Source organism: Magnolia sinica, chromosome 16 (assembly GCF_029962835.1).
Source record: "Magnolia sinica isolate HGM2019 chromosome 16, MsV1, whole genome shotgun sequence".
Taxonomy (NCBI): domain Eukaryota; kingdom Viridiplantae; phylum Streptophyta; class Magnoliopsida; order Magnoliales; family Magnoliaceae; genus Magnolia; species Magnolia sinica.
Window position 1 is genome coordinate 69,462,957 of NC_080588.1, and position 23,322 is coordinate 69,486,278.

The following is a 23,322-nucleotide window of genomic DNA, read 5'->3' on the forward strand; positions in this document are numbered from 1 at the left end:
ACCTATTCCTCTTTTCCCAAAATTTCAACCCAACCCATACCTCTCCTTACATCACCCATCACCCATCACACCTCACCCATCCATATCCCTCCCATCATCTTACTCTCTCTCCCTCATTTCTCAAATCTCCCAAGCAACTCAAGCTTCACACGTCCAACCTCCCTCTCTCCCAAACCACAAGTGTGGCCCACCCTCTCATCTCTCATCCACACCATCAATCTCCTATCAACCTCCATCAAAAGGCAAGCTAAGGAGCATTGGAGTCTAAGGGACCAAGAAGAAGGAAGATAAGGTGAGTGATCTACCGTTGTTTTTAATTTTAAGGGCCACTTGTTGTGGGACTCACTTGATGTATGTGTTGTATCAATGGAGGGCCCATAATGGCGGGGTCCCTCCTCTCTCTCTCTCCCCTCCCTAGAATGAAGTGGGCCCCACCAAATCATGTTAAATCCATTTCATTCATCAATGGTGTGGCCCACCACATTTTAGGCAAAAATCCACCATCCAGTGGGAATATATATATATATATATAGTTGGTGGGCCACATCCATGTGGGACCCACCACAATGCATGTGTCTATCCATGTCGTCCAGCGTCCCTGGACGCTGGACGGGCGAGGCTGTCATGGAATGTGTAGCATGGGTGTGTACTTTCAAAAAAAAAGAGAAAGAAGTGGTGGGCCACTCATGCAGGCCCCACCTTGATGTATAAGTCAAATCCAAGCCGTCCATCCTCTTCCTTAGATCATTTTAGGCGTTGAGCCGGAGGTTGAGATCAATCTGATAATCAAGCGGGCCATACCATGGGAAATAGTAATGTTTACCGTTAAAACCCACTTTGATGTTTTTATTCGTCAAAAATATGCTACATATCGGGCGTGTTTGGTGGTCTTGGGATATGGAAGTCAATGAGCGGGGCGGATTTTTCTGATGAGGGCCCCACCTGTGAAAAACCGTGAGAAAACGGTTTTAAAAAAAAATAATAATAATAATAATAAAATATAATAACAATGCAGGCAGCGCCTACGCTGGCTATTGACGGATGACTGGGCTGGGGCTCACGGCCCCAGCTGTGGGCCCCATGTGATGCGTTTCAAACATCAACACCGTGCATTTGGTGGGCCATCCTCCTAGCTACGGTCCACCCAAAAATCAGCCGTATATGGAACTCGGGTGGGCCATACCATCTAAAATCATGTGAGGACATGCCTAAACATATAAAATTACTCGGTGGGGCCTACCTGAATTTTGGATGCGACTGAAACTTGGTCTAAACCGTCGGTCCAGTGGGACACACATAATGGGTGGACTGGATACAGGGACCACAGTCTAGTGGCCCCCCTGGTCCATGTGACTTTATCAACAGTTGGATAGCAATAAACATTACCGTGGGCCCATGGTCCACGTGACCTGTGAACAGTTTGGATGGCAAACAAACATTACTGTGGGCCCAAGGTCCACCTGACCTTATGAATAGGTTGGATTACAATAAATATTACAGTGGGCCCTACCCAAGGTCCACGTGGCCTTATGATCAGTTGGGTGGAAAATAAACCTTAGGTTGGGCCCTGGTTGGGTGGGAAATAAACCTTATGTTGGGCCCTAGGTTGGGTGGAACATAAACATTATGGTAGGCCCCTCTTGGGACCCACTTAAGTATATATTGTGATCCACACCCTCCATTAGTGTGAGCCCTACCATGATGCATATATTTCATCCAACCGTCCAATCATTTTGGAAAATATTTTAAGGCCGTGTGATAAGGCCCATCTTGGTGTGTTTGTGGGCGATCTGTTGAGGCCCACCTTGATGTATTGGTGGTCCTTATTGAGGCCCACTTTGGTTTGTATAGGGCCCGTATTATGAGGCCCATCGTGATGTATGCAAGGCCCATGTGACTAGGCCCATGTTGATGCATTTGTGGCCCGTCATTAAGGCCCACCTTGATATGTATATGTGAGCCCCATGTATGAGGCCATTTGATGTATTAGAGGCCCATGGGTCGAGGCCCAATAGGACGTACATAATGTCCCTTGTAGTGTGACTCCACCATAGCATATGTATTGACATCCATAACGGGCCACGCCTTAGGAGCAATGCTGGTTTGACGTCCACATTGAATGGATAATGTTGGTTAAATGTCTGCATTATAACTCTCCCTAAGGCCCACTGACAGGCCCATACTTGTGGTAAGTAGGCCGTCTAGGCCCATCTCCGTTATACACAGAGCCCATCTCTTTATACTTGTTTAGTATAGATCCATGATTCATGATCATTTGCATCATATGTATGTCTGATGTGAGGAGTGACCGATCATAGCATATGCCTTCGGGCGGACTGTTTATGGGCTCCCTGATAGGCGGAGTTATCCCACATGAGCGCATGGTATGCGCAGGATTGATGCATGATTGGGCTATGTGATAGATGCACTTTGCCTTTGTGTAATTGTGATTACTGTATGCCCTAGTGACATCAAGGCCGTAGCCTCCACAGGCACATCGTAGATGGCCAAATAGGATACCGAAAATACTGTTTCTAGCATCGGGGGGCCATAAATGTCCATGGTTGAAAATTCCTAAACCTGATAGTACCAGAGGATGACTCTAATGTTGAGACTGAGTGGATACATGAGTGCACAAGGGCCATTTACTAGTATGTCATGTCTCCCACTATGTCGTGGTCGGTTGGAAAGGGGTGTGACCTTACCCGCCCGAGTGAGGAGGCAATTTCTAGGTTGAGTTTGACCAACTTGAGGAATAGGTCCACTATCGATAAGCTAGGCCTGATATTAACAGGTGGATAGTGAGGTCTCTTCTACTCACCTAGTTGTGCGCTCGGATAAGGGCGATAAGCTGGCGTAGAGTGTACTTGACCCCGATGATTATCCATACTGAGAACCGCACTGATTTGATGCTCTAGTGAGGAGCTGCATTGATATGTGGATGAGGATTGACATGCTTGACTTGCATTCTGTATCGCATGGCCTTGGTACGGCTGATTGCATTCATGTACTCATCACCATGATTCCGCATTACTCTGACCTTGCATTATGAGCACGCTTATATTGCGCACACACTTACACCACCCTCTAAGCTTTCTATAAGCTTATGCACGATTGATGCGTGCAGGTGACGCCAGGTCGCAGCCATAGCATAGCAGCAGCAGGAGTGTGCGGTCGAGCCTTTGGAGTTTTGTTATTCGCACTATCTTGTATTTCCCTTCAGACGCATTGTACTTAAAGTTTTTGATCATAGTGGATTTTGTGATGGTGTTCTTGTGGTTATTGTTCGTGGGTTATGCTTTTGGTTATGCTCATTATAATTGAACTGATGATTTGAAATCCTCCTTGTAGCATCTCAGGATCGAAACCTGGTGTATAGGTGCTGGGAGTTGAGAATGGGGTACTACGGAGGCTATCGGCGCCAGATTCAGCGATCGAGAATTTTGTGAGCCTGGTTTCCGAGTTTGGGGTGTGACAACATAGATCTGAACCATTAAGATATCATAGTTATGTTTCTTAACAAAGAGCGTCTTATCAACAATATCCATTTCTTGAAGCACTTTATTTTTTCTCTCCACAATTCCATTTTGTTGTGGAGTTTTGGGCGCAGAGAATTCATGTAATATCCCCTGATTGCTACAAATTCTCAAAACTGTTATTCTCAAATTCAGATCGATGATCACTACGGATCTTACAGACTTGAGAATATTTTTCTATTTGGATCTACTTGAGAACTCTTTTTATTTCATCAAGGGTTTTTGATTTATCCCTTAAGAAAGCTACCCAAGTGAATCTGGTATAATCATCCACGATCACCAGTATGTATTTTTTGCCACCTTGACTCTCCATCCTGGTTGGTCCTATAAGATCCATATGGAGAAGCTCGAGTGGTTTAGATGTGCCATTAGAGTTCACTTTTTTGTGAGCATTCCTAGTTTGTTTGCCAATCTGGCATTTGCCACATATCTTATCTACTTTTTGTAGTTTAGGTAGACCTCTTATTAGTTCTCTTTTGCTTAATCTATACAAATTACGGTAGTGTACATGTCCAAGACATTTATGCCACAAATCAGTCTCATCGGTGTGGACCATGTAACACGTTTAACTAGATGAGCTGGATTCACCAACAATATAGCAGTTTTCAGAAGTTCTGCGACCAATTAATATTACTGAACCCTTATTATTTAGAATTTCACAACCTTGGTTAGAAAATCTTATACTATGATTGTTATCACATATTTCAGATATGCTAGCTTAACAGGTTATGTTTTAGTCCCTCAATATATAAAACATTCTTAAATAAGGGAAGGTTATAGAGTTGAACCGTACCTTGGCCAATAATCTTGCAGTTCCTACCATCACCAAATGTGACTGACCCATCAGTCATATCTTTAAGGTCGGTGAATAAAGCCTTGTCACCTGTCATATGCCTGGAGCACCCGCTATCAAGGTACCACTTCGAATGACTTGATGCTTTGAAAGCGGCGTGGGCAACCAAGCAGGTAACCTTAGGAACCCATTTCATAACTGTTTTGAGTTTAGGAGTATAGTTAGTCTTCTTGTATTTGTAATTGATGTACGAGTGACCCACTGAGTTAGATTTTAAGAGCTCCTTAAGCAAATCAACTATTTTTTCTGCTAAAGGGTTTTGGTTTTGAGTTTTATAGTTGACATAATTGCTTTTAGGTTTTTTAAAAGTTGTAATATTTTTAGAAAAACTTTGATTAATACTTTTTCCTTTTGAGTTAAAGGTTTCTCCTTTCACAAACTTAGGAGTAGTATTCTTCTGTTTAGAAGGTATATTCTTATCATAGCCCAACCCAGATCTGTCGCCACATTTTTTAGATTCGGATAGAAGTTTTTCAAACTTTAGATCTCCTTGGTCATACATCCAAGTATCCTTTAAACTCAAAAGTGAAGAGTTTTTAAGCTTAAGTTTATCATTTTCAGATTTAAGTTTTTCAATCAAGGAGGTTTTAAATTCTAAAACACATTTAGTCTTTTCAAAACAATCTAAAATACGAGATTTTTGTAAAACAAGAGACTCAAAATTGTCTTTAAGTTTTGAAATTTTTTCTTTTTGTAGTTTAAGTTTGACAGCAATTTTACAACTTTCCTTGTATAAGGCATTGTAGGCATCTTGAAGATCATCTTCATTTTCACAGTCACCATTCAGATTTTCTTCACTTGTTGAATCATCGTTATCTGAAAAAGTGAATTTAGCTAGAGTCATAAGGGCTTTAACTTCATTGCCTGACTCGTTTTCAGAATCTTCTGATTCAGAAGTAGCTTCAGAATCAGAGGATTCATCCCAAGTAGCCAACATGCTCTTCTTTTTGGGTTTGTCCCTTTTAGGTCACTTGTTTGCCAAATGCCCATATTCTTGGCAGTTGTAACATTGACTATCTTTTAAAGATTTTTAGGTTTTAGTTTTAGATCTTTTCTTATCATTTGATTTTTGAAAAGCAACCCTCTTTTTACTTTTGAAGATCTTGTAAAACTTTTTTTTTAAAAGCGCCATATCGTCTTCAGAATTTTCTAAATCAGAATTTTCTTGAGAAATATGTTTAGAAGATTTAAGAGCGATAGATTTACCTTTAAGAGCTTTAAATTTTAACTCATAGGTTTGCTAGTTCTTCTACCCTCATATTGTCCGTATCACGAAGTTCCTAGATCGTGGTTACCTTAGAGTTGAACTGTCAAGAAGGGAGCGTAGTATCTTTGCACACACTTTACTTTTTGGGATTTTATCGCCAAGACCCCACATAGAGTTTACAATGTCATTCAATCTTGTATAAAAGTCCATAAACATTTCATTTTCTTCCATATGAATTTCCTCAAATTTGGTTGTGAGGAGTTGGACTTTAGATTTCTTGACAATTGATGTACCCTCGTGTGTCATTTCTAAAATATCCCAAGCTTGCTTTGCAGTATCATAGGATATAATTCTTTTGAACTCATCCGGTGATAGTGCGTAAGTGATTGCATTTAGTGCTTTTGCATTGGCACTACTCTCATTTTTCTGAAGAGTGGTCCATGAGAAATACGATGTTACTCTCATCGATTTTGAACCATCGATACCAGTCACTTCAGTGGTAGGTGGGATCCATTCAGTCACTGTGGCTTGCCACACACTCTCATCCATTGATTTGAGGAAAATCCTCATCCTGGCTTTCCAATAGGCATAGTTGGAGCCATCAAATGGTGGAGGCCTAGTGACTGAAAGGCTATCAAAATTTGACATCTTATATATAACTTAGATCGTTAGCTCAGGAAATGAATCTAAGAATAAAGAATTAAAAACGAGCTATTAAGCTCTGATACCACTCGAAAAGGCCAAGTTATATGTCCTAGAGGGGGGAGGGGTGAATAAGACTATGCTAAATTTAAGCTTTAACAGTGGAATAAAAGAATATGGTAGCCAATTAAAAGAAATCAATTCACAATACTGAAAACGAAAAGCAACCTCAATAATCAAAAATTGAGAGGTTGATACAAATGTTGTTCTAAGGACAACCTTACACCATAAAAACCAAGGGTTTATGGCAGGATAACATTATTTCTAGAACGTTCTTTGTATCAAGAACTCAAACAGAAAATGAATGAATAAATAGCAATGAATTGAAACAAATTGCAAGAATTTAAATCTAAATTATTACAACATTCCCCACTGTACTTAATTAACATTCACATCCACACAAACATTCCACAATTCTGAATGATAAAAGATATGAAAAATTAAATGAACATTCAAACCACAATACACAAGAAATTATAGTGGTTCGCCTGTGTGTACACCAACTGTTAAATAACAGCCACACAGCTACTCCACTCCTAATATCCTCACACAGGGGATATCAGCGTTTATTATCAAAATAGGTTTCACAGGTTCACCTAAAATCTTCACAGTTGTGTCTTTTTAACTTGGGCTTATACAATCCAAAAACCCCACTTTCTGAGCTTTCTGGCTCTCCTCAAATAACCAACACAATGAGATTTTTCTGGCTTAACCTCAAACAAAATTAAAATAATGGAATTTACAATAAATGTAAAATACCTGGATTTCTCCTTTGTAGCAGCCAAGAAGAACTAATCGGAGTAGAAGTTCAAATGTAGAAGTTCAATGTCCAATATTCACTTTGAAATGGTTCTAGGTTCTAATTGATTTTAAATTAAACCAGTTGAGCTAGCTATATTTGATTTTGATTCCAAGAAGAAGGAATACAACAATTCCTCTTTTCAATTTAGATAGGAATATAGAAGCAAAATCAAATTATATAAGCTAATAAAAGAGAATTTTAAATAATATCAATGTATCTTAAAATAAACGCAAACTTATCTCGAGTGATTCCTTGATTTTCCTTAAATTGAATTATCAAACTCTAAAAGTCGTCATCTATTTATAGATGCAAAAATCACGTCTACAACTGGTCATGGGAACCCTTCGACTGGTTGAAGATGAAATGAATGTTTAAATTTTTAAGCGAGATTGAATCAGACAGATTTCACGACTGGCCGTAGGGTGTCTACGATCGGTCGTAGGACTCAAAGATTGGTTCTTTGTAGTTTGAGTCGAAGAACTAGGATTGGTCGAATGACTAATCGACACTGTTCACGGACTAGTTGAACAGAGTCCGGGACTAGTCGAAGAATAGAGAAAATTTTGAACAATTGCAACAAACTTAGGATAGGTCCTGAAATTTCTGACTGGTCGAGCCAGTGCTAGGACTAGTCGAACAAGGTCCAGGACTAGTCTTAGAACAGACCAAATACTTATAAAGTGATTCAATTTGAATTATGTATTCAAAATTACCTACCTTAAGGTCAATTTATGGTCTTTTATACCTGAAACATGGAGTATGGACATTGAAATACCATTTCTTCAGATGATAGATGACCTTGGAAGATTGTGAAGCTTCAGATCTCTATTCTTGATGTAACATTGAGCTTGAGATCTTCTAGGGCTTATATTACACTTAATCTTGAGTTGTACTTCCTGTAGCTTGAATTTCACTTGACTTGGGTCTTGAACAAGATCACTTTTTTGTAGTTTGTACTTGCATTTCTTGAAATGGATTGAAGTAGTTCTTCATTCTTGACTTGAAGCAAAGTGTTTAGAGCGGTGATGCAATGTCTTGATCATATATACCAATGAGCTACACGAGACATAGATTGATGTTTTGGCACCACAAAATTTGACAACCAAATGAGCATAAAACCATAGCACTTACAAAAACATTCAGACAGGCAAATACATACATCACATATGATAGCAATAGATGCTGGTCTATGCCATGTATGTATGATTAGCCAACCCGTTATTAGTCTAATTACAACCAGTAGGTTTAATAAGCTCAAAGGTCACTACGGGGAGCTCAGAGCCCAGCGTAGACCGACAACTCAGGCATAGTATCCCATGACCACCATCCCCGGCTCATGAGATTACCACCTTAGGATGTTTAATGGAACCCCATCGACTAGTGGCCAATCATATTACAATGTGGGGCTTACCATTACATGGTTGCACAGTATAAAATATCGAACCCATAAATACTAGAACAAAGCCACATAGGGCGATATCAAAGTAGGCCACATAGGGCAAGTATCAAAACCATGCGACAAAATACCATCCTTGAAAACCATTGGACACAACAACCCTAGATGGTAGGCCCACATTAATGATCCATCTATACCACCACTCAATAACCACTAGATCGAAGGTTCATTGCAATCACCGTCGATCGAGTTACATCCCAAGTATGGGTGTACATTTATAAGTGGGGGTTTCCCACTAATGTACCAGTTTAAGTTCCATAAACAATCCACAAATAACCCACCAGCATGAATAAATATACAGGATAATATTTAGCATGCAATGTAGCAATTCAATTTCAATAATTAACCCATATGACCATGAAATGGAGATATCAATTATAAATTGAAATAAAAATTATAACTTAAGCTAATAGGAAAATAAAAAGCTCAAGGGGAAGAATCATCACCTGATGTTTTGAATCGCCAACTAACATTGCTAGGAAGTGCGTTATCTTAGAGCTTGTGTTTAGGGCTTAAATCCTACCATGAATTGTGAAGTTGTACGTGAGATCAATGTCCTACCAAGCATCTATGGTCAAGACCGATATATACTGGGGTTTAGATTACTTGTTTTTAGGGCTTAGTATTTTATCTTCGAGCTTAGTTGTAACCTTAACTCTAGGGTTTGAATTGTAGTTGATGTGTAATAGTTTACAAATGTTAATTTAATAATTATAAAATATTTACTAACATTAGTATTATAGTTAATATTAGTTAATAATGATTATGATGATAATTAATATTATGATATACTATTTATGATTAGACCATGCATTAACATCTCATAATGATATCATTGTAATTTATTTTATATAATAACTATTACTAGAATAGATAATTTACTAATGGTCATGCATCCTAATATTTAACAATCCTATTAACAATGGAAATGGTAACAATGTTAATCTAATAATTAGAGAATAGTTGTTAATATTAGCATTACAATTAACATTAGTTAACGTAGCAAGGTAGTCATTATGGTGACACCAATGACCATCCAAAATGAATATTCAAGAATAATAAATAGGATACTACTATTTAATAACTATAATTTGTTTATAATAACCAGTTTAGCAGAACGATCCACTAATGGTTAATCTTTGCTAACATTAATAATCCTAATAATAACAGTGGTAATAATACATAAAAATGGGTTTAGTGTGGGTTTGAAGGGCCCCATGAATGAGTTTATTTGGGTGAGCATTAGGGTGAATAGGCCTACCAGGTTTGGTCCAACAAGTGGCTTAGCTTTGGGCCTAAAATCATTCCTAATCAAGGGCTGAGCTGGCCCTTGCCTTGGCCCAGCCATTGGGCTCCCATATCAAGTTTAGAATTGGAGCTGAGTAGCCCATTGTTGTCCCTTCCTCAGGTCGGTTCCAATGGCCTTAGACATTGTTGGGCTGGGCCTGAAATGTGGTTACAAAAGTTCTACGCCCACATCAGTCCTTGAGTGAGGCCCATAGAGATTTAAGGTGAGGCCCATAGTTATGTGGGGCGGCCCACCCTACTGAAAAGTACAGGGCCCGCTGCCCTTGAGTGGTGCAGCCCACTGAGCTACAACTCAGGTGCGGCCCACCGAGAATCTAAGGTGAGGCCCACAGTGGTGTGTGTGCGGCTGAACCCAGTTCCACCATGTGTTGCCTGTCCTAGGCCAGGACATGGACTGCTCGACCCAAAGGAGGTCTGGTTCCACTCCTCTCACGGCCCATCTGAGAGCCATCTTTGAGCCCAGCTCATGGCCCATCTGGAGCCTTGGTTTGAGCCCAACCCACGACTCACTTAAAGGCCAATTTTGTCCCAGTCTTTGGACGGGTTTCAACGCAGGTTGGAGGCCTGCCCACAGTCCAAATCAAAACCCATCAGAGGGCCGATTCCAGCCGTGGACACGGTCTGTTGAAGGTTTGGTTTCGGCCTCCTTCCAGCTCAATGGAGGGGCGTTTTTCACCTCGTTGCAAGGTCTAAGGAGGATATAGAGTTACTTGTCTCGATTCAGACGACCCTGCAAAGATGTCACTGACCTGCACTGGCTCGACTCAGTCTGGACAGGCTGGGTCGACTCAATACAGAACCGAGTTTGCACCTAACACCTCTCTCTCTCTCTCTCTCTCTCTCTCTCTCTCTCTCTCTCTCTCTCTCTCTCTCTCTCTCTCTCTCTCTCTCTCTCTCTCTCTCTCTCTCTCTCTCTCTCTCTCTCTCTCTCTCCTTTCCTTCTCTCTTTTCTTCCCTCTCCCTCTGGTGTGGATCCCAAGACACAGTAACGGCTTTTTATAGCTGAGAGAAGACCCTAGCTCATCTCAGCCAACGGTTGAGCTTTAAATGTCCCTTGCAAGGGCCGTTTTTGAGAGACCGCTAAATGTGGGGTCCATCCAATCATGGGGATGGATTTCACGCACTAAGGCCTACTGGAAAAACAACTCAGATCTTAAAATGGGGCTCATGCCGTGATGGTGGGTCCTCTGGTTTAACGGGGAAGATGACGCCCCCTAAAATGGTGTTTTCGCATTAGTCAGTTAAAACGGCCATCCAATCCATCTGGACGGATCGGATCGGGCATGGTATTAGTATGGGGCCCACTTTTCATCTGAAAATTCGTTGGAGTGCAATAACTAGCGAGTTAATCCGCCTCGATTCTTTTCTCGTGCGGACTGACGAAGATTCTGGGAAGCCGTTGCTGCCCTAATTTGAGCGGTTGGGATGGCTTCCAGGGCTTGAGCGGAAGGCTCAGATCGAGCGAGAGATGCCTTCCCAAAGCGGAAGTGTTCCCCTTTGCTTTCCTTGGTGCAGGCGGTGGCCTGCCCGTTTTTGGCAACAGGAGGACGGCGCGGATAGACGCCTGGGCAGACGGCTGAGATGCAAGGAACAGGACGGACGTGGATCGCCAACCTGGCAGCCTAGCTTCCCTCGTTTGAAAAGGGATCGACACACGCCCCCCGCCCATCGGCCACTCCTTGTTCGAGTGCATGAGGCCGTGCTAATGGATGGTACTGGTCGGATCCGTCGACCGATCACGATGAATGGATTGGATCATGATGGTGGGCCTCAACTTGAGTGAATCGGCGTCGTCCGATTTGAATTTGAGTGGGCAAAAAATTGAGAGAGAAATCTCTCTTTTACGGGTTCTTTCGGGTCAAGGCAACTTTGACCGTGTTTGTTACCCGGTGCAACGCCAGTGTACACCTTGTGGTGCACACGCGAAACGACTGTGGGGCCCACAGGGACGATACTGATTAATCCACTTCCAATGATATTAATCCATTTCTCTGTGTTGATGACTCCATTGGTAAATTCCTTCCAATGATATTATTCATATTATTATAGTACTTATCGTATGCATCACTATTATACGTGTATTCCTAAATACTTATTTTGTTTATTTATCTATTTAGTTTTTCTTGTATGATCTGCCTTTAATCGAAGTCATAAATGATTTGAATAGTTCCGTATCAAGCCATGTACATACGCTACTCCAAAGGTTTATGGTTGATTTTATAATCCGATGGTTGATTTAGGAAAGCTAATTGTTTGATTGATCATTGAAACGTTGCGGAACTAATGATGGTGAAAGATCTCTAGGGAGCCCTATTAGTGTGACCAAGTCATGTGTCAAGGGACAAGATGCCGTGGTCCCATTGATTCATGCTTCACAGCCCAAGATGCATAGTTTAGTTTAGCCTTATGAAGGTGAATGTTAAATGAACTAGGTTTACGTTACTAAATTAGATCTCCACGATAACACCTGGGTACTGCAAAGTACGAGACGTTATAGTCCATCTCTTTCTTCATATCTTTTTAACAGTTGGGACCAAAATTGAGCATATCCAGATTGCATGTGGGCCCAGAATCTAGATTTTAGGGGCTAATCTGTCCGTTGGGCCACTTCCTCAGTGATCCAATGGCTGAAATTTGGTATGTACAGTTAATTTATAGTCCTCAGGCCATGTATGTAGTTTCGAGCCAAACGAATGGTAGGAACCATATGATCTTGCATTTTAGACGATTTTCAGGCCCGTTTAACATGAATGACATAATTTTCTCGGATCTCTGGCATGTAAATTCTTCTATCTCGGTCCCCTGGAGTCCGTCCCTTGCCTTGGTGATTCTAGAGCATTAATTCCATGCATTTAGCATCTTTTTCAGTCCACGCTTATAAATCCACCTTACAACATAAACATGATTAAAATGGGCCGTTAAACAGTATCATGTTCGTAAAATAAGGTAATTACTGGGGTCTAATATGCAATATTTGACCCTCAACACCGGCTATGGTCTCCATGGCTATCACCCAAAAATACAGGTATGGGTATATAAAATCCCAATTTGGGATTATCGGATTCGAATATGAGTTTTGAAATCAGGAATCTGAAATCCCTAATTGTGATCAGTAAGCCCTAATTGTAATCAGGATTTAGGGATTCGAATTTAAAATCCCAAATTTATAACTAGATCATGGGTTTTAATTCAAAATCCCTAATTAATACCGGATTTGGGGTTTTAGATCTAAAGTCCCCTAATCATCCTAATTGGTGATCGAAATCCAAAATCGCTAATTTTATTTGGAGTTGGGGATATGGATTTTGAAATCCCTAATTAACAGGATTAGGGTTTCGAATACACCCTAATCAACTAAATGAATCTGTATCAGAAATAGATGAATTCGATCATCCATTCCTATGCACGTTAGCTCCGATACCAACTATTGAATTGCTTAATGCGGAAATCACTAGAATCTGATTGTGCATAGGACATAGAGATCAAACGATTAGGATGGCTTACCTAGCCGAGACGCCATTAATCAGAATACCAGAGTAGAGCTAGGATCTTCCTCTCCTTCACACCCTTTTTGTGGCACAGTAGATGGGGCTCGAATTCTGCCGTGGTGTAGAATCAGGGACCCAGCTCTCTTATATAGAGACTGTGAAGAGAGAGTTTGAAACCCATCAAAACTCTCTCTCCCATGCTCCACATTGTTGTGTCCTAGTTCGACTCAAATTGCTGTCTGCGTAAACAACTATAGCAATGCAGCCCTAACACGCACTGCTGCGCAATCAGAGTTGCGCAGCAGATCACCTAAAGTGGGGCCCATTGGTCTACTCAATTATTCAGTCTAACTGAATGACAATCCAGACCGTTGATCAATAAGGCCCACCAAATAGAGTTCTTACAAAGACTGCCCATTCAAGACTTTCCATGTAAAATAAAAATTTTGGGAGGAACCCATTTACTATTTGGATCATTCTTTTCCCAGGGCTTTAGGCAAAGCCTTTTTCTAAAAGTCACCATTTGCACGATTTATACTATTTGCACTAATTCAAGTCACTGACAATCACTGAAAGTCAGTTTTCTATTTTTTCTTTTTGCTAAATTTTGAAAAACTTTAGTTGTTAGCTTATTGCATGCCGATGGCAAGATGAATGCCATCCATTGGATGGCAAGCAGTTCGTGGCAACATCCATGCGCCTCCTGAAGTGACTACCTGGGCCTTTTGGGTCTCTCTCCAACCAGGATGTCTAACCCTATATATATATATATATATATATATATATATATATATATATATATGCCAACCTTCATTAATGGTATGGATCTGTAATTGGATAATTTTTTTGAATTGGCTTTTGAGAACATGGGAGTCCGTTGATGATGTAACGTATAGTCTTATCTAATTGGCCTTTTAAACAAAAGGCGGTTTGGTCGGTACTGAGTGTCGGCGGATTTCCTGAATTCAAACATTACCATGGCCCCTCAATGGTCCTTAGAGCCTCCCTGCATGTCCCGAGCTCTAAACAAGCGGAGGTAGTACCTAGCACGCACCAAATACGGACGCGGATTTAAGGCCTTGGCAGCAATTTCCTAGGTTGCGATGCTAGGTGAGGGCCACCATGACATTTGTGAGAAATCCGCCCTGTGCATCTGTTTCGCGGGCCCGCTTTAGAACACGAGACCAAAATGAGATGGATCCAAAACTCAAATAAGCCATGAGAGATGAAACAATGGGAATTCAATGACCACCATTGAAATATTCGTTTGGCCATAAAAAATTTGTATTACAAATCAATCTATTGAAGTTATTAGTGTGGGATTCAACATCAACCCGTCTACCATCTTCAAAATGAACAACTGTAACTTTAAATACAAATGATTTTCAAGAGACTTCTTCACATAGATGTTTTCTAACTTCGCCCATATATATATTTGTTGTACTCTTCTCTCTTATAAAATTATAGAGGACATCATCTGTTAGATACAACTGAATAGATATATTAGTTTTCTTATCTTACTTGTTCCATTCTTCTTTTGACATAATTTTTTTATCGCTTTCTAAGGAAAGTTTCGCTTAATCCTTGTTGAACTACAATATCGTTCATCTTAACTTCCATAGTTCCAAATTATTTTTACCAGAATATTTTTCTACATTCAACTTCATGTTAGATGTCAATGATATATTGCTTTCAAGTTCGATCTTCTTCCCAACATTTGCTTTGATACCACTTGTTGGAAATCGCTGAAACACTTAATTAGAGATAAATCAAGCAAAGTATACGCAATTGGACAACCAAATCCAAATAAGAATAATTCAAATTTTTCATGGAAAAATCCTTGCGGAAAAGAACCATAGCACAAAGTGACAAGTAATGCACTATGAAAGCAAAAATTATAAGAGATAGTCTTACCGATTCGAACAAGCATTGAATCTCTTTTCACAAGCCCTAACTATGCCCTTGAACCCTTACGAACTAATTAGAAAGCTCTAATGCACCTCTCTCTCTCTCTCTCTCTCTCTCTCTCTCTCTCTCTCTCTCTCTCTCTCTCTCTCTCTCTCTCTCTCTCTCTTTTACTCTCTCTCTCTCTCTCTCTCTCTCTCTCTCTCTCTCTCTCTCTCTCTCTCTCTCTCTCTCTCTCTCTCTCTCCCACAAACCCGGTTACACTTTATATATATAGTGTTACAACTGGAATATGAAACAACTTACGCACTTATGTAATTTTGTGCACATTTTTTATGGGACCTTTGATGGCATTGACACCCCATTGAGAATTTATCCACTACAAGAAAAGGGGGCATTAGCCTCTATTCAAAACTATGGCTAAAAAGGTTAAAAACTGAGGCTAAAGCATTTAGCCTCGATTTTACCTCAGTTATCCGAACCAAGGTTGAAAACCCCGTAGCTAAAGGCTTTAGCCTCAGTTTTAGCAACCGAGGCTAAAATGACTTTTATAGCCTCGGTTCTTCAAGTGAAGCTAAAAGAATCTTTTTAGCTTCAGTTTTCTCGAAATGAGGCTAAATCCAAATTTTAGCCTCCATTGTTTCCAACTAAGACTAACTCCAAATTTTAGCCTCGGTTGCCTCCAATTGAAGCTAAATCTATTTTTAACCTCGGTTCTCAACAACCGAGGCTAAAGCCTTTAGCCACGGGAGTTATAGTCTCAGTTTAGGTAACTGAGGCAAAACCGAAACTAAAGATGGATTTAGCCTTTGTTGGCATCAAACCATCGATTGAACAGTCAAAAAAAAATTTGTAAAATGTCCAAAATTCAATTCCAAGAAATGAACAGCTTAATTTTGCTAATTTTGGTTGGTCAGATTGATCAGCTAGCTACTCAGGAACAAGGTTTAAAGTATCTTCCAGAACCAGTATGTATTTATACATATCCATCTACCCATCTAAGTATCCATACACATATTCATTTATACATTAAAGTACATACATCTATCCATTTGTCCAAATATTTAGCCATCAAAAATTCAATCATCTAAACCATTCATCCATCTAACCTAACCATGCATATATCTAAATCATTCATCCGTGCATCTTATCCATATGCATGCATATCACACGCCTCACCTTTCCCCTCAAAAAATAAAAATAAAAAATCACACACATTCTCAAACAACAGACCTTTCACAGTGCAAAGTTTCAGTTATGTCTCTTCTTTACCTTCATCTCCAACCCTGTACTATTTGGAGTTCATTTCAGATTCTACGTAAGTCTAACAATGTAAATTCTTTTTTAATAGGTAATGAGAAAATAAGTCTGACAGATACATATTAATATTTGTATTTTTTGCAGACTAACAAAATCAAGTTAAAACCATTGAAGTATTTATATTTGGTTAAATATAATACTTCAATGTTCATGTATGTGTTCATATAGGAGCTTGCTAGTTGATAGACCCTTCCACTTCCTGACATTATTAGAACAGATGTTTCCCAAACCTTCACAGAAGTTGGACGAAACCATGGCAAGAACCAAGGAAGTTATATGTTCACACACAGTCTACTGGCCAGAGACTCAAAGAATCAATAAGCTCACATATATCCACTGTATCAACATTGTGGTTGGTTAGGATTCCCTGGACATTTCATCACAAGATCTTGCTATTAGGGGTATGTCTCTGAAGTCCAAACTGGTAAGAATAGGCCTGGTTCAATTTTCCTTGACAGATTGATCCCTTCTTTAGTCTGTGGATGTGGCTTCTATATTCATTATCCAAAATTCTACATGAAAACTGGTATATGATCATAATTTTGTCTCGCTTGTTGGAAGGGGATTCAACCACAACAGTAGAAACTGCAGAGAACTAAAGAGTATTGCAACAAACGACGTGCAGAAATACATTTACCATTGACAGCTTAAGTATCAGAAACATTGGTCAAATTTTGAATAGAGAATGAAAAATTATAAATTAAACCATGGTTAATTTAATAACAAATGGCAACCAGCCACCTGTAACAGTAGACTGCTTCCTTAATGTCATTGGGGCAATCCCTGAAATAACAAATTGGAAAACATACATCAGATGATACAACCTGCTGAGCAAGCCATTCGTCCCTTTTATGCATCATATCGTTCCTTTGAAACATTCCCAAAGGAAGTACCATTTACTGTATCTCCTATTAGATTGAAGAACATGCAGCTATCTCAAAACCGTGAGACTAGAACTTGACTTAATTCCTTATCGGAAATGGAATGTGAATTCATGAATGTATATTATAATCTAAAAAAGAACCAAGTAAAGATATTATGTGATTACATCGACAACGAAGTTGAGGCAAAAAATTGTAACTAACAACAAATAGAAACAAGAATGTAAGGTTTACCAGTAACACTCCGAAAATTAAAGTCAGAAAGTCCTTTTCCCACTGAATTTTGCCAAATTGCTTCTAAAGCTCGAATAATTGGAGATATATCTGTTCCACTAGCAAGGAAACCAAGCCTCATGAAATCATTTTCCATCTCAACATAGTCCTCATTTACTGCATGGACAACAGCAACGATCAAAATTTGTTTATTTCGCTGGCACCAGAAAAGAAAACGTTACCATTGGATACTCTGAATATATCTCATGAGATGCAATTGTAGCAAAAGATTATCCAAGGTAATGCAACCTTGGATAATCTGAATATCTACTGACAGATTAGAAAAGAAAAAGTTACCATTGGATATTCTGAATATATCTCATCGATCAAAATTTGTTTATTAGCAGTTCATTGCTATATTTGAGCTCAAACTTCCAACTTCCTATTTTTCTTTAACTCTTATCAAATTAAGAACAGCATGAGGTATAAAAATTTATTTTTAAAAAAAAAAAAAAAGACAAACAAACAAACAAACAAAAGAATTCTACTGACAGATTAGAAAGACAAACAACTCCTCTTCCTCTAATTTCATAAATTAACAGCATGCCCCAAATCTGTAAAGCAGAGAAACAACACTATCAGAGTCACATCTTTTTTTTTTTGAGTTTTGTTGAGTTGAATCGACTTGACCAAGTTACCTGTCTAGACAGAGTCACATCTTTTTCTTTTTTTTTTTTTACTTTCTTTCTTGAGTCTTGATGAACTGATCAAATCGACTAAAGATTTTTCAAGTTTCCAAATAGAGGTACAAAAAGACAATGATTAGTCAACCAAAGATTGGAAAAAAATGGCTGCTAAAATCAGAGCAAAAGGTATTTAATACCCACCTCCATGGAAATTATATTAAGGAATTAAAAGTAGAGTGGTCTATTTCACAGGTTGAAGCCAAAAGACACTTACAAACCTAGGAACCATGCTGATCACAAATAACCAATATGGGGACAAGGAAACAATCTGTTATGATAATTTGAGCATCATCATGAGGAGGTTGCAATAGTTGAGCAAAGGCCTGTAAAATAATCAATATAAGAGATTTTTTTAAAGGGTAGTACAAGTCCTCTTTCTCGTCATAATCATTGAAAGCTTACATTGCAACCGACAGAGTATCAAGATTGATTATGCACCCTAACTCAACAGGGATCCACCCTTTGAAATTGTTCGATGAGAAGTTTCTGCAGTTTAAAAGAAAATATAGATTGGTAAAAATATAAATATACTAATGAAAGCATGTGCACTTAATAACTGCAAGCCTCTGTACAAAGACATCATTGTAAATTAGAATATGTTCACAAATGACTGGCCCATCTCTTATATCTTTTGGTTAAGACTTACAGATATGTTAGACTCTCCAGCTTCAGGAATTCAGATGGAATGGAACCATTCAATCTTTGCCATGCACAATTCAAACAACTCCAGCTATCCAAGCTCGGCCGGAATGCTACCAACCAGTTCATTGTTGTTCAATTTCCCGTAGAAGGAAACTATCAGAAATAATTTACACACAAATATTCCCGAAATGGAAATTTTATTTTAAAGTAAGAACCTTCACAGACAGCTTAGCTTGGACATGTTCCCCAATTCAGGTGGAATTAGCCCAGTGAGCTTGTTACTGTTTAGGTACCTGGGAAGAATAAACAGGAAACACCATGACCAATGATGAAGAAAATCCCTGTTGCATGAATACTGAAGCTATGAAATAAATATCATGAAATCTAACAATTCTTGCTGACATTTTTCTGAAAACATAGAAAACAGAAATAAATAAATAAATAAAATAGGGTTTTAGATAGCATGACCAAAAAACAAAAAACCACATTTTCCTTTCTGGTATGGAAAGAAAATGCAGTAAAATGAAATGAAACTAAATCTCAGAAAAGAACATCAAAGCATATGATTTATTAGACAAAATGCTTGTTGAATTTCCACTTCTCTGAAAATTCACCTGATGCAGCATTGCTTAAAAAAGGCCAAAACCCTAATTTCCAAACAAATCACATCAGAGTTGAAGAGAGATCTCCGAAAGGGGCCAATCTCAGAAACTCCAAAGCAAATTCCTACAAATCAAACCACAACTCATACACAATATGCAAAAAATAAAACCTTTGGGATTTCTCCCACATCTACCGCATCCAAAACCTAACTCTCCCCGACGAAATCAAAAGCGATTTCCAGAAACTCAGCAATTCCGGCAAAAACACACAAAATGCAGGAAAAAAAAGGCACAAGACTGAATTTTTCCGAAACTTTTTCCCACCAAACGCATCAAAACCCAACCATTCCTACCAAAAAAAAAAAAACCCTAGCGATTCCCACCACAATTTTGAGAGGAACCGACACTCCAAGAGCCACAAACCTTAGCGATTCCCTTCTTCAATCAGCGACGAATGGTCGAAGAAATGGGAAGAAATGCCAGATTGCACGGTGAATAACAAAGATCGAAGGGAGATTCGTACGTACCTGGCGATGTCGAGATCGATTGAAGATCGGATCTTCGATTTTTACATTTTTTTTCATCTTCCTTTCTTTTTCTTGCTTCGATCTCTCCCTCCCTCTCTCTCTCCTTTTTCTTTTCTTCTTTTCGTTTTTCTGGTTTGGCTCGGGTAAAAACCCACCGATGGCGAGTCTCTCACTCTCTCTCACCAAGGCGCTCACGGTGAGTAGACCTTTGGCCTCGGTTCTAGGCAACTGAGGCTAAAAAGTAGGGTGCGCATCAGGTACTACGCCCTCCTGGTCTGAGCTCGGTACTGGCGGAGGCCCCACGGGCCACTGAGGGGACACTATGATGTGTTACTTTTATCCACACCATCCATCCATTTTTCTATATCATTTTAAAATACTGGATAAAAAATAAGGCAGATGAAAGGCTTAAGTGGACCACACTGTAAGAAGAAGTAGTGCTAAGAACGCCCAGCATTGAAACCTTCGTAGGGTCCACCGTGCCATTTATTTTCCATCCATCCTGTTGATACGGTCATATATACTTGGATGAAGTGAAAAAATAAATATCATACTGATCTATAACTCTATAACTTATGTGGCCCTGAGAATTTTTCAATGGTAGGAATTTAATCCCCACTGTGTGGTCCATTTAAGACTAGAAGTTGTCTTATTTTTTGTCCAGTTTTCTAAATTGATATGAAAAAAAATATATGAATGGTGTGGGTAGAAGTCATAGATCACGGTGGCCGCTAGATGGCCCGTGGGGCCTCTGCCTATCCCGATAAGTAGACTTTTGGCGTCGATTCTATGCAAATGAGGTGAAAAAGTAAACTAACTAAGGCTAAAAGGTAAATTTTTGGCCTCGGTTCCTATGCAACCGAGGCTAAAAGGTAGACTTTTCACCTCGGTTCCTATGCAACTGAGGCTAAAAGGTAGACTTTTCACCTCGGTGTTTATGGAACTGAGGCTAAAAGGTAGACTTTTCGCCTCGGTTCCTATGCAAGGGAGACTAAAAGGTAGACTTTTTGCCTTGGTTCCTATAGAACTGAGGTTAAAAGATAGACTTTTCGCCTCGGTTCCTATGCAACTGAGGCTAAAAGGTAGACTTTTCGCCTTGGTTCCTATGCAACTGAAGCAAAAAGTTAGACTTTTTGCTAACTTTTTGCCTCGGTTCCTATGCAATTGAGGCTAAAAAGTAGACTTTTCGCCTCGGTTCTTATGCAAGTGAGACTAAAAGGTAGACTTTTCGCTTCGGTTCCTAAGTAACTGAGGCTAAAAGGTAGACTTTTCGCCTCGGTTCCTGTGCAACTGAGTTTAAAAGTTCATTTTTCGACTCGGTTCCTATGCAACTAAGGCCAAAAAGAAGACTTTTCGCCTCCATTGCTAAGGAACTGAGGCTAAAAGTTCATTTTTTGTTTCGGTTCATATGTAACTGAGGCTAAAAAATAGACTTTTCACCTCGGTTCCTATGCAACTGAGGCTAAAAATGAACTTTTAGCCTCAGTTCCTTAACAACTAAGGCTAAAAATGAACTTTTAGCTTCAGTTCCTTAACAACTGAGGCTAAAAAACACATTCAGCCTTCATTTTTTTAACTGAGGCTAAAAAATTGTGGCTAAAGGCATATTTTCTTGTAGTGATCCATGGCATCGAACTCCTTCGATTTCATCGAATAGTAACATTAAAAAGTTCTAGCAAACAACATAAATTTTTCTGATAGGATCGAGCATTTATCGATGGCATCGACCTCTCTGCTTGTTAGCAAAAGTTCTAGCAAACGACATGAATTTTTCTAATAAGATCAAGCATTTATCGATGGCATCGACCTTGTTGGCATTAAGTAGTCTATCAATGGCATCTACATATCCTTTTATTGACAAATTTAAGACACCGGCAGTATATAAAAGACTCGCACCCTTAAGAAGATGAAACCAAGTTGAAGAATCCATTCCAATGGTAAAAGGAATTTTCCTTACCGAAAATCTCTGTTTGAATTGCTTAACAGAAGGATTTTGCCAAATTGATTATCGCTGTTTGAATTGCTCACCTCCAAATTGCAACGGGCAGTGCTAGCTCCGTCTCTAGGACGAAACAGAGAAGAACACGTATCCATACGCTTCTCAAGATGATGTTACATCTTGCATGTGTACATTCTTCGTGCACAGCTATTCACGATATCTTAAAATCGGGTCATTTGGAATCCAGCCGGATTAGGTAATAGAGAAAATGACCACTGTATGCAAAACCTTTTATCCAGCGGTTTTTATGAAGGAATACAAACTTAAGTTACCAACTTAGATTAGCGCGTGCGGACAACGATTTTGAGGACGAAACTACCCCTCCTTTTCACTGTGAAGACGAGCGCTGACGCTCCTCCAACGGAGAGTTGTACGAACGGCTTAGAAGAGATCAAAGTTACATGGCCCCACAGCTATGTACTTATTATATCCACAATGTTCATCCATATTTCGAGATCATTTTGGAGCGTTATCCAAAAAAATAAAAATCATATCCAAAGATCAACTGGACCACACCTCAAAGAGCAGCGGGGAAATTGATTTTCACCATTAAAAATTTTGTAGGGCCCACCATAACATTTATTTTCCATCCAATCCATTCATAAGGGTCACAAAGGCCTGGATGAAGAGGAAAAACAAATTTCATAATGATCCAAAACTTCTGTAACCCCTAATAGGGTTTCAATGGTACTAGACCTGTCTTATTTTTCATCTCAAGCCTTAATACGAGTTCTTCAAATAGATGAACGGTTTGGATATAACACACACCTCATAATGGGAAAAATCGGTAGGGATTACATCAGGGAAAAAGAAAAAAGAAAAGAAACAGCGTGTTGGGGTCGACCGGGTCATGACCTGGATGACCGGGTCAGAATATGGCTACAGATTATAACCGTAGCATAACTGTAGCTATGCACTTTCTTCTCTATTTATTTTTTATGTCGAGAACTTTATTCCACGTACATTTTTCTCTAATATATATATGTGTGTGTGTGCGTGCGCACGGGCGCATATAAAAAAAAAAAACTCTCTCTTTTTTTTTTCATTTCTTTCTTTATTCATTTAAAAAGAATATCTTCTAAACTAAAATTAGTTACTTTACGTACCACATGTGATTTTGGGGTAAGAGAAGCTA

At 39.3% G+C, this 23,322-nt stretch overlaps 1 long non-coding RNA gene across 3 annotated transcripts; it reads right to left on the reverse strand.

The window, feature by feature from the left end:
* Positions 1-18,185: 18,185 nt before the first annotated feature.
* Positions 18,186-20,370, reverse strand: LOC131229657 (uncharacterized). 3 transcript variants are annotated; one of them, XR_009163524.1, is made up of 4 exons: positions 20,189-20,370; positions 19,064-19,352; positions 18,832-18,903; positions 18,627-18,740 (listed from the first exon to the last, which is right to left on the reverse strand). It is a non-coding gene; the product is annotated as an uncharacterized LOC131229657 (long non-coding RNA). The 3 variants fall into 3 exon arrangements; XR_009163522.1 differs by having other exon boundaries at positions 18,646-18,903; XR_009163523.1 differs by lacking the exons at positions 18,627-18,740; positions 18,832-18,903; positions 19,064-19,352 and adding an exon at positions 18,186-18,447.
* Between the last annotated feature and the right edge of the window lie 2,952 nt (positions 20,371-23,322).